The sequence below is a fragment of the Hippichthys cyanospilos genome, chromosome 14 (genome assembly GCF_059441005.1).
Source record: "Hippichthys cyanospilos isolate Australia breed blue-spotted pipefish chromosome 14, RoL_Hcya_1.0, whole genome shotgun sequence".
In the NCBI taxonomy this organism is placed as follows: Eukaryota; Metazoa; Chordata; class Actinopteri; order Syngnathiformes; family Syngnathidae; genus Hippichthys; species Hippichthys cyanospilos.
The window spans coordinates 7,306,547-7,321,211 of record NC_142382.1 but is presented as its reverse complement, the minus strand read 5'-3'; the positions used below and the strand labels follow the sequence as shown (position 1 = coordinate 7,321,211).

The 14,665-nt window shown below is 38.5% G+C and overlaps 1 long non-coding RNA gene across 1 annotated transcript; it reads right to left on the bottom strand.

Annotated features, from left to right (window-relative positions):
• Positions 1-497: 497 nt before the first annotated feature.
• On the bottom strand, positions 498-7,525 carry LOC148412741 (uncharacterized). The gene is made up of 3 exons (XR_015867723.1): positions 7,394-7,525; positions 1,923-2,029; positions 498-602 (listed from the first exon to the last, which is right to left on the bottom strand). It is a non-coding gene; the product is annotated as an uncharacterized LOC148412741 (long non-coding RNA).
• Positions 7,526-14,665: the final 7,140 nt, after the last annotated feature.

Sequence of the window (14,665 nt, the reverse complement as noted above, 5' to 3'; positions counted from 1 at the left end):
GTCAACAATCTATTTTAACAGGACAGCAAGAAAAGAAAATGTTTTTTATTTAGGCTGCCAGCGAATAAATTAATTCAATCGATTAGTCGTCGATTAATCAGTGCGGTTCTTAACTTCGGCAAGATGAGCAAAGTATATTTTTTGTACAATATTAATATTCTACTTTTAGCTGATAAACTGCCATTTGGCTTGATTAAAATTCTGTTACGCCCAAGTGAGGGCTACTTTACTTTTTGACCATGTTACATTCAATCGTTTTAACAGTTGGAAGAAGTAGCCGAAGAATCGATCAAGATATACCATATCGTTTATTTCCGTTTCATATGGAATCCACGAAGCCAGACAGTTATAGGTTAGTGTTGTATAACGATTGTGAGTGGATGAGTCAGGTTGCTGTGTGTATAAGTGCGTGTGTATGTGTGACATGAGTTTATCTGCTTTCCAATATAAAGTTGACCCGCAACCCCCAGCCCCCGTCCTCTTCCTTCCGCTCCTGCGCCGCTCTCATTTTACTTTCCACAGTACAATATAATCTAGCACCTTTTTATTGCTTGCTTCACCAACCTTTGAATTTTTTTTTCTTCCTCTGAATCTGAAAAAAGCTAAAGAAAAAACACAGAGTTAGTAATTGGAAGCTATAGAGTAGGATGGAATACATGAAGATAGAGTACATTGCAGTACGCTGCATTAAAATTGCATTCGAGTAACATCATGTTATGATATATATTACTATGCACTAGGACTGCACGATTGATCGCATTTTAATCGCGATTACAGTATTGGTTGCCATGATTAATTAACCTGATCCTCGGCGATGTTAACGTTCAAAAAGCTGGTTGACGTACTTGTCAAATCAAACACTTTGTCATCCTACCACCAGGGGGCAATGTTTCCCACCTTTGCATGACAATAAACTCTGCTTTTCTCAATCTAATATATTATTTACCAGTGTGAATTGTGTTATACAGTGCTAGCTGTAAAATGAGACCCATTTTTAAAAATCGGATTGGCAAAAAAATTGGAATAAATTCAGGTTGAAATGATCGAAAATGACATTTTAACTGCTAATTTATTACAATTTGCTGAAAAGTGAATAATGTGCTTGGTTATGGGTCGGCTTCATTTTTTTTTTATCATTGGTTAGCACTCAGCAAGTAAGTTAGCAGTGTTGCCCTGTGTGCCAAGTTTTTGCTATGTCTTGGGGAATTTGTTTTCTTTATTTATGTTATTCATGTATTTTACTTTATTATTATTATTTGTCCAACAATTATTTGTCCCCCACCTACTGTCCGAAGCCAGCTGAGATAGGTGCCAGCAAGCCTGCGACCCCTGTAGGGATAAGCAGCTCTAAAAAATGGATGGATGAATGGATTATTATTTGGAAGTATCAAGCCTTGAAGCTTTGTTTACTGTATATACCGCTTGTTTTAAAAAAAAATAGTAAATAGTCATTTTCATCAAACATGATGAATAATTGCGATTTCAATATCGACCAAAATAATCATGATTATTATTTCGGACATAATCGTGTAGCCCTAATCTCGATCGAAAATTTTGAAATTGATCACTTGATATACCCCTAGGAAGAAAATCTGCTATCTACGCCTTTGGAAGTTTTCCGCTTGTTAAATAAACATCTGAATTCCACCCTTAATAGTTTAAGACGACGATAAAGAAAAAAGTAACACCTGAACTTTTGCAATCTTTCTTGTCAATGGCACTGCACAAACATGCTCATTTACAGGTAGATTTGTATCATGTGCATGTGAATATGTGTTAAACAGCCCCGTGAGTCTATTGTATGCTTAACGGTGAGAAAATTAACATCTTCACCTGGCTCCGGGTTTGTTCCTGTTAAAAAGCCTAATTAATCACAGGGACAACGTTGGAACTGGAGTCTGTTCCGTCAAGCATGAAATTACCTTTCCCTCACAGGCTGAGCTTGGGTGTCCATAAACTGTGATCCTGGCAGCCCGGCCCCTCTCCACTTGACTGGACTATTTGTTATCTCACATGTTGAATGAAAGACCTTGAAAAGGGGACCAAAAAAAAAAATTGTGAAGCGTGTGAGGAAACACCCAATGACAAACAAGGTTGTGATGTTGTCAAGGTCACAAATTGAACCAAAAATTTGAGAGCTTGAGGCTAATTCGGGACCAAAACTTTGAGAGCTTCAAACGAAACTTGAATAAACTGATAGTGTTGAAACTAGAACTTAGAGGAGTTAAGATCAAGACTCAAAAAGGTTATGACAGACCAAATACCAGGACTTTAAAAAAGGTTATTGAGGGGGAGAAAACACCCTATGATGATCAATGTTGTGATGTTGCAAAGGCCAAGACCAAAACTTTGACAGCTTGAACTTAAGTCAAGACAAAGACAAACTGACAGTTGAAACTAAATCTTTGAGGAGTTAAGACCAAGACTTAAAAGAGTTGCAAAAGCTAAGACCAAAACTTAGAAAAGCTGGGATGCATCTGGAATAAGACCAATATAGTTTGAAACCGAGTCAAGACAAGGGCTTTGAGGGATAGTGGATAGTGAGTCAAGACCAAGACCCTGAAAAAAAAGAGTCTCATGTGTGACCTCAGGTACTACCAACACCAAAGAAGTGCAAAAAATGCCACTGGGGGGTGACAAAAAACCCATGATGAACAAGCTTGTAAAGATGTCAAGCCCACATATTTGTCAAAAACTCTGAAATCTTGAAGTCAAGACCAAGACTTTGAGAGCTTGAGCAAGAGTCAAGACCACGATGAACTGACAGCGTGAAACTCACTTTCAAGTTAGGACCAGGACAAAGGGGTTGCAACAGTAAAGACCAAGACTTTGAAGTGCTAAGACCACATCAGGACTAAGACTGGTTGAGACTGAGTCAAGACAAAGACTGATAGATAGAGTCAAGACCCTGGACAAAACACAGCCTCAAGCCCGACCTCAAGTACTACAAGCACCAAAGAGGAGCAAAGAAAGCTCGACGAACAAAGTTTTGAGGTTGTTGAGGTCACGTATTTGACTGAAACTCTTTGAGAGCTTGAGACAGTCAAGACCAACACTTCACTAAACCAGTAGAGCTGACTTAAAAGGATTGCTTCAAAGCGAAGACCAAGACTTTGAAGAGCTAAGAGTCTCAGCACCAAGACCAATGCAAATTGAGACTGAGCTAGGCTGATTGTCATTCCAAGACCAAGACCCTGAAAATGTCCCCACATCTGATCTCAAGGACTATAATGCTCCAGTACAAAGAGCCCGGCTCCTCCTTACACCGATTCAAGAACAAGCTTTTGAGGAGCTCAAACCAAGTCAAGGCAATTACCAGGCAGTTAGAATTCAAGACTATGGCAATAAAAACAAAGTTATGATGCGACTAATCTCAAGAAACACAAAAATTTGAGTTTAGGAGCTTCTGTGGCATCCCATTCTGATGGATAAAAAAAAAAAAAGATGAAAAATAAGTGAGAAAAAAGCAGCGTGGTGGGCCAGGTATGCCAACACCTCCTCCGAGTTAGCATTTCGGGCCAAATCGATAACTTTTGAACTCCCCGATAACGGGCGTCAAGAGACGCGCTCGACGTCTATAGACATATCAGGAAAAGCTGGACGGCCTTGTATGAATCACTGGCAACACCCACTCTGCTAACCTCTCCCCCCCGCAGCCACCCACTTTCCAGGCACCATCCGTCTTTGTACTTAACCTCATGTATCGTGTTGAGACGCCACCGAACGGGTTGCTGGACTATTTCTGGATTAGTAGGAGGAGTGGATGATGGCTGCCGAGATTGTCGGGCTCGACCTTGTTTTCCGGAAATGGGCTGACGCATTCTTATTCATCCATTAACCGTACTGGCTCAACGCTGGCCGTAGATGTCTACCTCCTTTTGTTTTTCTTTGTTTTTATCGTTTTAAATATGTAGCTGCAAATGTAATTTAGACTTCAACTGTGGGGACATTTCTGATTTTATCAGCGGTAACGCTTATGCTCTTGAAATATATTATAAATATATTGTTTGCGTCAAATCGTACCTTTTGCCACTTTTGACAAATTGACCGATATTTTCGAATAAAAAGGGGTGTCGTTAATTTGTGGTCAATCAGTTACGTTAAAAGTTAAAGCCGTATGTTTTAAATTTACATTTTAGCCCTTAATTTAATGTTTTTTGGATTGGATCTCTTTTTATGCATCATGCTTATTGTGCTAAAGGAGCAAAGGAAAAGTGTGAAAATGGATGCGAATGCGAGAGTTGTTGGTCTAATTAATGATAAACTCTTTCATTTCCATGGACAAGTATTTTCGTCTTTTAAAATAGTAATAAAAATGGAGATTAAATTTGTGTCAAGTATTTATTTATTTTTAATCAAGGGTCGCTGAAACAATTCACTAAACCAGTAGGGCACTGTAGTGACAACTGTGACCAATGGATGGCAGTGTTTTCATACTTACGTACAACACATATGTTACATACTTGTAATTCTAAGGAAATTAATCTTTCATGATACCACCCATGTTTACATAAACATAGAACACAATATTCTGTCGGCCTTGAAATATGAGTGAAAATGCTAAATATACTCGGCACGATAAAGGCTGTCTTTTCCGATAACGCTTGGCACTGAAAGTGTTAATAATAAAGGAAAACACCTTAAATGGCACTTTTCATATCGGTAGAGTGATATGCATTATTTGTAAGAAGGAGCTCACGTACCACAAAAGCAGCTCAGGTTTTCAGTCTACCGCATAAATGCAAAGCATCTTTGACTATTTTTTTAAATGATTTAAGATTTTTTTTTAAATTTAGATATGAAAATGAGATTAATTCGATTCGAGCCCAATCTAATGAATCTATTTTTTTTTTTTTAATCTTAGCAACACTACTAATAACAAGTAAGGAAGTTAGTCAGAAACTTGTATTTATCTATGTAAAGTAGTGAAAAATCAAACAATACCTGAAGGGTTCAATGGTCTCCCCAAATAGGTGCCGCTGAATATTTTCACCAACATCACATGGGCGATTAGGTAGAATTTAATGAGTTGTTTTAAGCCTGTCGTCGCTAGCTGGTACAATTTGCTGTTGTCTTCGCGGTGCTTCAAAATAGCACGATGACATTTAAAAGTGGCGGACGAACTGAACAACACCGAAAGCCGAAGCTTTTTTCAGCGACTTCAGATCACTGTCGGCTTTTTCATTTTTACCTAGTTTGGGTTTCTGAGTCTCTGAGGGTGTTTGTTTTATTTTCAAAACAAAGACATGCGATTTGTACTAGGGACTTCTGCGAGACATATCTGTTGCTGTTTACGCAAGGTTACGTACTAAATAAGTAAAAATTACCCTGTGAGAATGCAATGACACAAGTGCATACACAGATGAGGATGGCGGGTCACATGGGACCCATGTTCCAATCTTTTGTACAAATCTGCAATGAGGCGTTTGGGGGATTTTTTTTTTTTCTGCGCTGTCCTGTGGGAACTGGCACAGATAATTAATTTGGTTTCGTAAACGTCTGTCACCACATACTGGGAGATCCCGTTGAACAAATAATTGAATTTCCACATCACTCCGAGGTAGGCCGCGTGGAATAATCAGCTTCACGTGTGCTGGCCTGGGTGTTTGGATCTAGATATGTAAAGCGGGTGTTCAGGTTGGAAGAAATCCAAAGCTGCTGCGAAGTTTCTTGGGAAATCAAACTAAGAACAGGGGGCCTGGGAGAAACAAATAAATAAATAAAGACATTTGTTGGAATCGGGAAGGAGGGAATAATTAAGAGAGAGCAAGCAAGAGCGAGAAGGGGAAATGATTTCAGAAGACGGAGAGGGAGGAAAATGTTGATGCTCGTTGGCGGCCTGAGAATGCAGCCTGCTTTCTGGGCTGCAATCAAATCCATATAAACTGAGTCATCATTCACCGCTGCATCACTGTGACCAATGGAAGGAAAATGCGCTCGCTGGACTCGACATAAAGTACACTCGCTCAATGAAAAGACATCCGGAATAATAATGATAGTATGATGCCAAGACGGCGGCGCTCAAATTTGATTGTTAGATATTCATATCCCGATTGTCACACAATTGGGAAACTAAGTGAATGGAAAGGATGAAAGAGATGAGGGACTTCATATTCATAAATCATGATTTCATGTATTGTGTATACAGTACTGCTTATTTAGTGTACTCGCTAGGCCGGCGGTTCTCAAATAGGGGTACTAGGTGCTAGGGTGGTACTGGAAATTTTAAATAAAACAAACAAACATGCAAAAATCCTTTAAAAATAATTATCAAATTAATTCATTCTTTCAGGAAAATACAAGTTCATGGGACAAATTTTATGTTCAGTAGGATATTCAATTTCATTATTTAAAAAAAACCCAGAGTCTCCTCCATACTAGAATGGTTTGACAAAACTTGTCATGGGTCACCTCTCGTCACCTGTCAAGTTATTTATTTTTGCGAACGCATCTCTACTATGATCTCAAAAGTGTATTATTTTTCTATGGACAAATGTTTATTTATAATTATTTCTTTTTGAGAACAGGTCTGACGCTATATGTTGATTATTTTTTGTGGACAAATATTATTATTATTTATAATTAGTTAATTATTTCTTTTTGTGAAGAGAACTCTAACTCCAAAACAGGACTCTTTATTTTTGTGAACACTTTATGTTGATTATTTTTTGTGGAAAAATATGTATTAATAATTAAGTTATTTCTCTTTGAGAACAGATTTCTTCTAAGATCTAAAAGAGACTTTAAGGATGATTATTTTTTTGCGGACCAATACAAATGAAGTTTGAAAGGGTTTAAAGTTTAACAAATCAGACACTGATGCCATGTTGGAAGTTTTTCAATACAATGTTAGCATTAAGCTAGCAGGCTAGTGATCATGTAAAATTCTGTTTACAACCCTTATGTCAGGTTGCATTACAGAACATCAGCAGTTTTTTTCCCCCCAATTTGCAATTGGTTTTCTATCATTGTGACTTCGTTACAAAAATTGTCTGTTCTCAATTATTGTATAAACAAGGCAACTCTCACGCGGATGTTCAACGAAGGACGGAAATGACAACAGCAAGGCGAGACAAACAGGATGATGTTGGAAATGAAGAGATTATGCTTAATTCCTAAAACTCCTCTGGGTTGTGTTAAAAGGGGTTCAATAGTTCTCCAAGTGTGTCCCAAACAAAGACTGTCGCTCTTTTGGAATGTTTTGACAGGTGACATTTCACCTAAGTCACAAAAGGTCACACACACAAAAAAAAAGTCATAACGCCATAATAATACGCTAACTTTTAGCTGAGAGTGCGATGCGACGACAAGAAAAGCCAATCGATAAGCGGCACGCCCGAGTCGATCTGGAGCCTCTTCCATCTCAGTCCGCACCAATAAGATGGACGCTTACCTGTGCACTTACTCGGCTGGCGGGCACAGTCAGCGAGCGTGGAAACACCAAGTCAGGGAAAAGAAAAAGTGCCTTGTACTCGCTCCGCATGCTTGCTAATGCATCTTCTTCCGCGTCCTGCTGGGCTCACCCAGCTGCTTTCTGCATCGCAGCTAAGTAATCGCGGATTAGTATCGAGAAAGGAGGGATATACAGTACGGAAGCGTGGACCTGCCGATGTGGAGTAAACATTTTTGACTGTCAAACTCATTTAAAGGTACTTACTTGCAAATACCTTGGAACGTATGGTACTTGTAGGCCCTTTGCAAAAAATCATGTCAAGAGTTATCGACTTACACATGCGCATACTCTTGGGCATTATCTGGAAAAATGACATAAAAACCATTCAAAATCGGTAATAAACAATGTTTGCTAACTTACTTTTCAATCGTATCAGTATATTGTCGGCCAAACACTTAAAATGACACTTTATGCATTAATCCATACGCTGTATGTGGAATTGTGGTTAAAAAATGCTATGTTTTTAGCATCCAGCCTAATTCTCCTTATTTTGTATTAGTTTTGCTAGTTAGCATTTTATATTGTTTGTTAGCATCAAGCTAACGGCAATGTGCAAGACAACGCTTTGGTTGCTTCACCCTTATGCGATATTTTGCCCAATCCTATGATGTTTACATCGAGGGCATTTCACATTGAAGGGAAAGCATTGAAAAAAGACTAGGAAGCTGAAATTTTACCCAAAGTGGTCAAAATAATGCACAAAGTTAAATATATGTCCAATTATTCCTATTGTGTATTAAGTTAGTGTTTTGCTTTGTTTATTAGCACTCAGCTACTGTATTTTTACTGTAAGTAAAATTTTTGTTTTCGTTTTACTGCCCACTTCATTATTTGCTCAATTATGGAATGTAGTCTGCTCGGGGAAGTGACAGAATAAGAATTTGAAGGTGTAGTATTAGCATATGACAATAAAACTTTTGAATCTTGAAGTTTGCATTTAATAGCATTTGTTAGCATTAAGCTAGCAGGCGTGGAAGAAAATTGATAAATTTAACATAAAAAGCATTATAAAACCATAAAAATGACTACTAAAGAATGTTTACGTATTTTTTTTAACATAATGGGGAAAAGAAGGTTAAATATCATGGCATTATGGGAAAAAAAGTGCCATGTTTTTAGCATTTACCCTACAAGTACATTCGAAATATGCAAATATGTTCAAACATATGTGAATTTAACTGTCGAATTTACATTGTTAATGGAACTTGAATTGTTGCCTTTTAAAGATTTGGCACCACAATTGCTCTGTATGCTCATGTATGTCGCCGCCATGATGAGAAATGTCCAATAATCTCTGGAAATAAAAGGCACAAGTTATGTCCACTGTTATGGAGATAAAGATTTCTCCGCTCGCTCCATCTGTCTGTGAGCGCCGCCATGAAGCTTCCATTGTCAGTGGCTGATAAATGCTTTCCCCGCTATTAGCATTTTTATTGACGCGCCAAATTACAAATGTCTCCCTCTTGCCACCGCCTTTGTCTTTACGCGCTTGGGTGAAGACCCGCTTTGTTGGTTATAGCGTGCACATAAATCACCAAAGATTTCACCTGATTTCCAAATACAACAAGTTGGCAACATGAGCGCTTGTTTTTCTGTTTTGGCTCCTGCGCACATGTCTAGCAGAAGTCAAGAGTTGGACTGGAGTAACATGGTTTGACTCGAGTCATCAATTTTATGATTTTGCTGAGCTAAAACATGAGAAATCTGAAAAAACAGCTTGCAAACCGAAAAAAAGTCGTGTTTCTCGCAACTCAAGGGATCGCTTTATTAAAGGGTTTTGTGAACATATGGTGTAAAAATATTTTTGGTTTAAACCAGTGATTCTCAAATGAGGGTACTAGTACTCCTGGGAGTACTTGAAGAAACTTCAGGGGGTACTTGAGATTTTAAATAAAACAAACAAACATATGTTCAGTAGGTTATTCGATTTAATTAGTGTAAAAGGCCAGATTCTTCCCATATTCGAATCGTTCGATCCAACTTGTTTTGTGCCTCCTCTCGTTACCTGTCAAGTTAATGATTTATTTTGGTGAACACATCTCTATTATGATCCCAAAAGTTGAATATTTTTCTGTGGACAAATATTTATAATTATTTCCTTTTGAGAACAGGTCTGACACTTTATGTTGATTATTTTGTGTGGACATATATTTATTCATAAATATTTATTTTTGAGAACAGGTCTGACACTTTATGTTGATTATTTTTTGTGGACAAATATTTATAAATTTTTTTAGAACAGGTCTGACACTTTATATTGATTATATTTTTGTGTAAAAATGTTGATTAATATTTAAATTATTTCTTTTTGATGACAGTTTTCTTCTATGGTCCAAAAGAGGACACTAGGTTGATTTTTTTTTTTTTTTTTGTGGACCATTACCAATGAAGTTTGAAATGGTCTAAAGCAGAGGTGTCAGACTCATTTTTGTCGCGGGCCATTATGTAGCAAGAACTTCCTTCATTGGGCCGATATGTTGAGGAAACCATGTTAAATTGTCTCTGTATTATTACTGTACTCAACAAATTGATGGCTTAGTTGTTTTGAAATCAGAAGTAAAGCAGCCTAGTTTGTTCATTTATTGTTTACATTACTATAACAGAACAAACCAAAAAATCTCAACTTTATTTTTCATTATACATGACAAGCTAAAGTTTTGGAACAGAGTTTAGCAAGGGTCATGGAAACTTAAATGATTTGCTTTCGCGGGCCACATAAAATGACGTGGCGGGCCGGATTTGGCCCCCGGGCCTTGAGTTTGACACCTGTGGTCTAAAGTTTAATAAATAAGACATTGGTGGCATGTTTTAAGCATTTTTTTTTGTTTTTTTTTTTGCACTGGTTAAGGGGTACTTGGCTGATATTTTACAGCGGTTACATCACTGAAAAAAGGTTGAGAACCACTGGTTTAAACAATATTTGCAGGTCTCAATATACAATGAGCCCAATAAATAGCTAACCTGTGCAAGTGCTGCCTTTACCGCAATAGCCAGCACACAAAAACGCAATAACTTATCAGCAAATGACCGTAAAATCTGATTCACCCGAACCCGCCACAGCTCCCTTCCTCCATTGCCTTTGAATTGCTTTGGAGTGGCCAATGTCATTGTTTATGTATTTATTCATTGTGAAGCAGGGATTACTGACTTTACAAGGTCACTCAAACACATGAGTGAATCGTCTATTGACTGAAATGTAAATATGGGCTCGCCGTCGTCCTTCCATGTCAATCCCGTGGAGCAAAAATGTGTTTTTGCTTAAAGTGCTGATGAAGTCGCTCCGCGGTATGTGGGCGTAGGAGCAAAGGATCTCATGGAAAAGTGGCACAAGTGGAAAATGAGATGTTGATATTATTTTGACAGGCCAAAGCAGTCCTTCGCAAATATTGCCCCCCCTCCCAGGGGGGGCACAAGGCAATCTCAGTTGGGGTGCGGAGGACCCATGGTAAAAGGCTTTGTTTTCATCATGTGAAATTGAGTTACAAGAAGAAATCTTTTTTTTCTGGCACTTGAATTATTTTTTTCTGTTTTAGACTAAGCTGTAACCTATATCAACGCTGTAAAAAGTAGTTTACCTTTTTTAAAGTTTTTTTTTTTAAAGAAACCTTTAGATAAAGATTTCTAAAGATTTGTATTTATATGCTCAAAAGCCATTCTTCACTTAGACCCTCTCACATTTTAATTTTCTCCAAAACATTTTTAAAACATAGAATTTTATTCCTTTCAGCTCAATTAAGACTTCTTGGAAATATTTTGTATTCCCCAAATAACTCATTTTCTTCAGTGGCCTAAATTTTTAGAATCAAAATTCTCAAATTTAGTGAAACAGTATTTTAATTTTTCAACCCATTTTCCACATTTATCAACAGATTTCAAACAATTCAATTTCTCACTGGTCAGCTCAGTTAAAACATCTCAGAATGTTTATTTTTAACGTTTCCATAGTTTTCAATATTCTACATTTTCCAAGAAAAAAAAATTCACAAATGGATACATGCACATTTCTCAACCGATTCATTCTGAACTTTTGAAAATTTTCATCTCAATCACAGGAAATTTGCAACTCATTTTGCGATTCTTCTGCATGTACGTTACCAGATCTAATCCTATAACTTTAGCACAGTCATTGATTCATTGATCTCCTGGTGGCCAGCAAAAAAAAAAAAAAAAAATCCTACAAAGGAGCCGTAGGGCTCAAATCACGAGAAAAAAAGTAGAAACATACTTATTTTCTGATTGAAGAATAGAATCTTATCTTTTGCACGGTACCAGGCAAGTTTGCGTAGACATAGCACCAAATATTTTGTCGGCCTTGAAAGTCGAATGAAAACGCTCAAAATCGGCTGGCGCTTGACTTTTTCACAAGCGCTTGGCGCTGAAAGAGTGAATTCTTCCAGTTCTCATCATTTACATTTTCCACTCTGCCGATAGGAACCCGTGCGCTGCGCGTGCACGAGCCCCTCATCCGTCTTTCATGTGCTATGTGACACCAACACAGAGAAGCCAAAGTGGACTCATCTGTCCGTCTGTCAGCGGCAAAGGTCACTTGTGGGTTAGGGGGAGGAGGGAGATGAGAGAGAGCACAGCGTGAGATCAAGGACGTGAGGGTGAGGTAATTATCATGTGACCTCATACACCTCAAGTACAAAAGGAGTCTTCATAAACAACTGGATTCAAATGTAGCAGCCAAGGAGGCTAGATTTAATTTTCAAATGGATTCATCAGTTTTTTGTTGTTATTTTTTTAAACAATTGGAGTATTGATTTTAAAATGTTGTCCTTCTCAAATAGTGGGGCGGGCCCCCCTGGGGGCAGGTGGTGCACAGACGACCCTCGGGAAAAAGGGTTGTTTTTGCCATATAATTACAATATACCATATTTTCCGCAGTATAAGGCGCACCGGATTATAAGACGCACCCTTATTAATGACATATTTTAAAACGTTTTCAATATATAAGGTGGCCTTTGACTTTTATTCTTCACATTGGGGTAAGGAGAGAACATTTACATGTAATCTCATTTCTTGTAAAAATACCCATTACAATAATTAACTTGAGCTATTGAACCTTGTTTTCTTTTTATATGCTTATTCTAAATGTATTCATCCAAATAATGAAATCTAAATTCAGCCTAGCAAAGATCCATCATGTCACCATATATTTGTTGAATGTAGATTTATATTTGTCTGCGGTATTTACATTCTGTCATGCATCTCCTTGGACGCCTGGTTGCTGATGTCACATATTTATTCAGTGGGGCTGCTTAAACAAACCTCATCCAAATGCGTAAAAAAAAAAAAAAAAAAAAAAAACCATGGCCGGCGGCTCACTTCGGCTCACAACGGCCGATCCTGCTCGCACCTGATAAAAGTTTTACTTCGCCTCCTCCGCAAATAGGATCAGTGGGATTCCTTTGAGACGAAGGATGTTCAGTTCAGCCCCGACGTGCGAAGAAACACGCTTCACGCTCGCATGGATAAACGCCTTGCGTAAGAGCGGAGAGTAGCATCTGTCGGAGGGGGGAAAAAAAAACAAGGCGATTAATATGCGGCGTAAACACCGACTGTGTGCGGCGTGCCAATTGATTGAATCAAGCAAAGGTCTGTGACAGCTCCAAACGTTGGACTCGGATCGACACACAAAAATCCAAAGCCCAAATTTAATCGCTAGTTAGCCTGGTGATCGGTAGCGCTAAACAAGTCAGTGCAATTCACCACTATCCAACCTCTTTTGATGTTGTTTTTGGTGCATCATAAATCATAACATGTTTCCACATACCCCCTGTAATGTGCGTATGAACTACACGTTGCTGTTTGGTGCACTGAATGAGTATTTCTTTAGATATTTCAAATGTCCTATGGCATGAGTGGTCATGGAACGCACCTTGAGTCACCTGACAAACAGCAGTGACGCAAGTATTCTGTCACTTATGCACACAGCCAGAGCGCGGGCAATATGTCACCAAATTGACCAAGTGTTCAGCGAGTGCTTCCGCAATTTCGGCTTGTGATTTATGATATGAAGCCTCAGAAGAATACACGGACTGAGAAAATCTGTCCGTTCTGACCCTAAACCAGTGCTTCTCAAATAGGGGGGGGAGGGGCGTGAGGTGATGCCAGGGGGGGCGTGTATGATCCCAGGAAAAAGGCTTTGTTTTTGTCATGTGGAATGTAATTGCAACAAAGTAATAATTTTCATCATTTTCTTTTAGTTTCAGGCACTTTGGTGCACTTGCTTCTTTTTTTCCATTTTAGACTAAGCTGTAAACGTGATAAAAAAAAATACCAGTTGTTGACAGTTGATTTATATTATGTTTTTCTGTTGTTAATGTTAAAAGGATACATGTGTAGGTATACGTAAACAATTTTCATCAATAATAATCTTATTTATAGTCAGTGCATCGACTGGGTGGGGTGGTGCAAAAAGTCTGTGATCAGTATGAGTATTTTTGCCGTCGGTGACGGGTTGGTTTGGTTATCGATTTTTGAATGAAAATACTTTTTTTGGCACAATATATTCGCAGCCCCATATTGGAAGCAATCTGCCAGAAAAGCTCAGGTTGCGTGGGGTCTGACGACATTTGCGACGTAGTTTTTGTTCCGGTATCACATGAACGTGAAAGTAAACCCTTTTGAGGTCATTTTTCGCATACAATTTTGAAAGAATGACTTTTGAGAGAAAAAGAAGGAGTTTTGAGGGAAAAAAATGACAAAATTATTATTTTTATATGCTTTTGTATTGCTCGTCCCACCCCAATACATCGCACTTGATCAGTTCAAAGCCACATGCCACCCCCCTTTCCACACACACACAAGCAAATAAACCCACACATCCAGACAGGTCCTCCGGGTGTGTTTAGCCCTGAGGTTGCCATCTGTTCCCGCCTGCTTGGTATGCAGCATTTTCCATCCATATTGCTTCTTGGCTGCAGTAGTGGTAGAATGTGCACTTGTTTGATTTGCAATGTGCGCAGGCCTGTGTGTGATGTTTGCATGTTGTCCTTACGATAGCATGTACATCGAGCGCTAATCCTTCAATATCACAAAGCCGATCTTTGAAAGGCTTCACATGCCTCCCGGCTTTATATTTCCGAGAGAATGTTTGCCTGCTCTGGCGATGCATCATGGTACGCGCCGGTCTTCATTTTGCTAATTTTCCTCAGTGTCCTCCTGAAATAAAATGCATCTTCTTCTAGAGACCTGGCCAATCAGAGC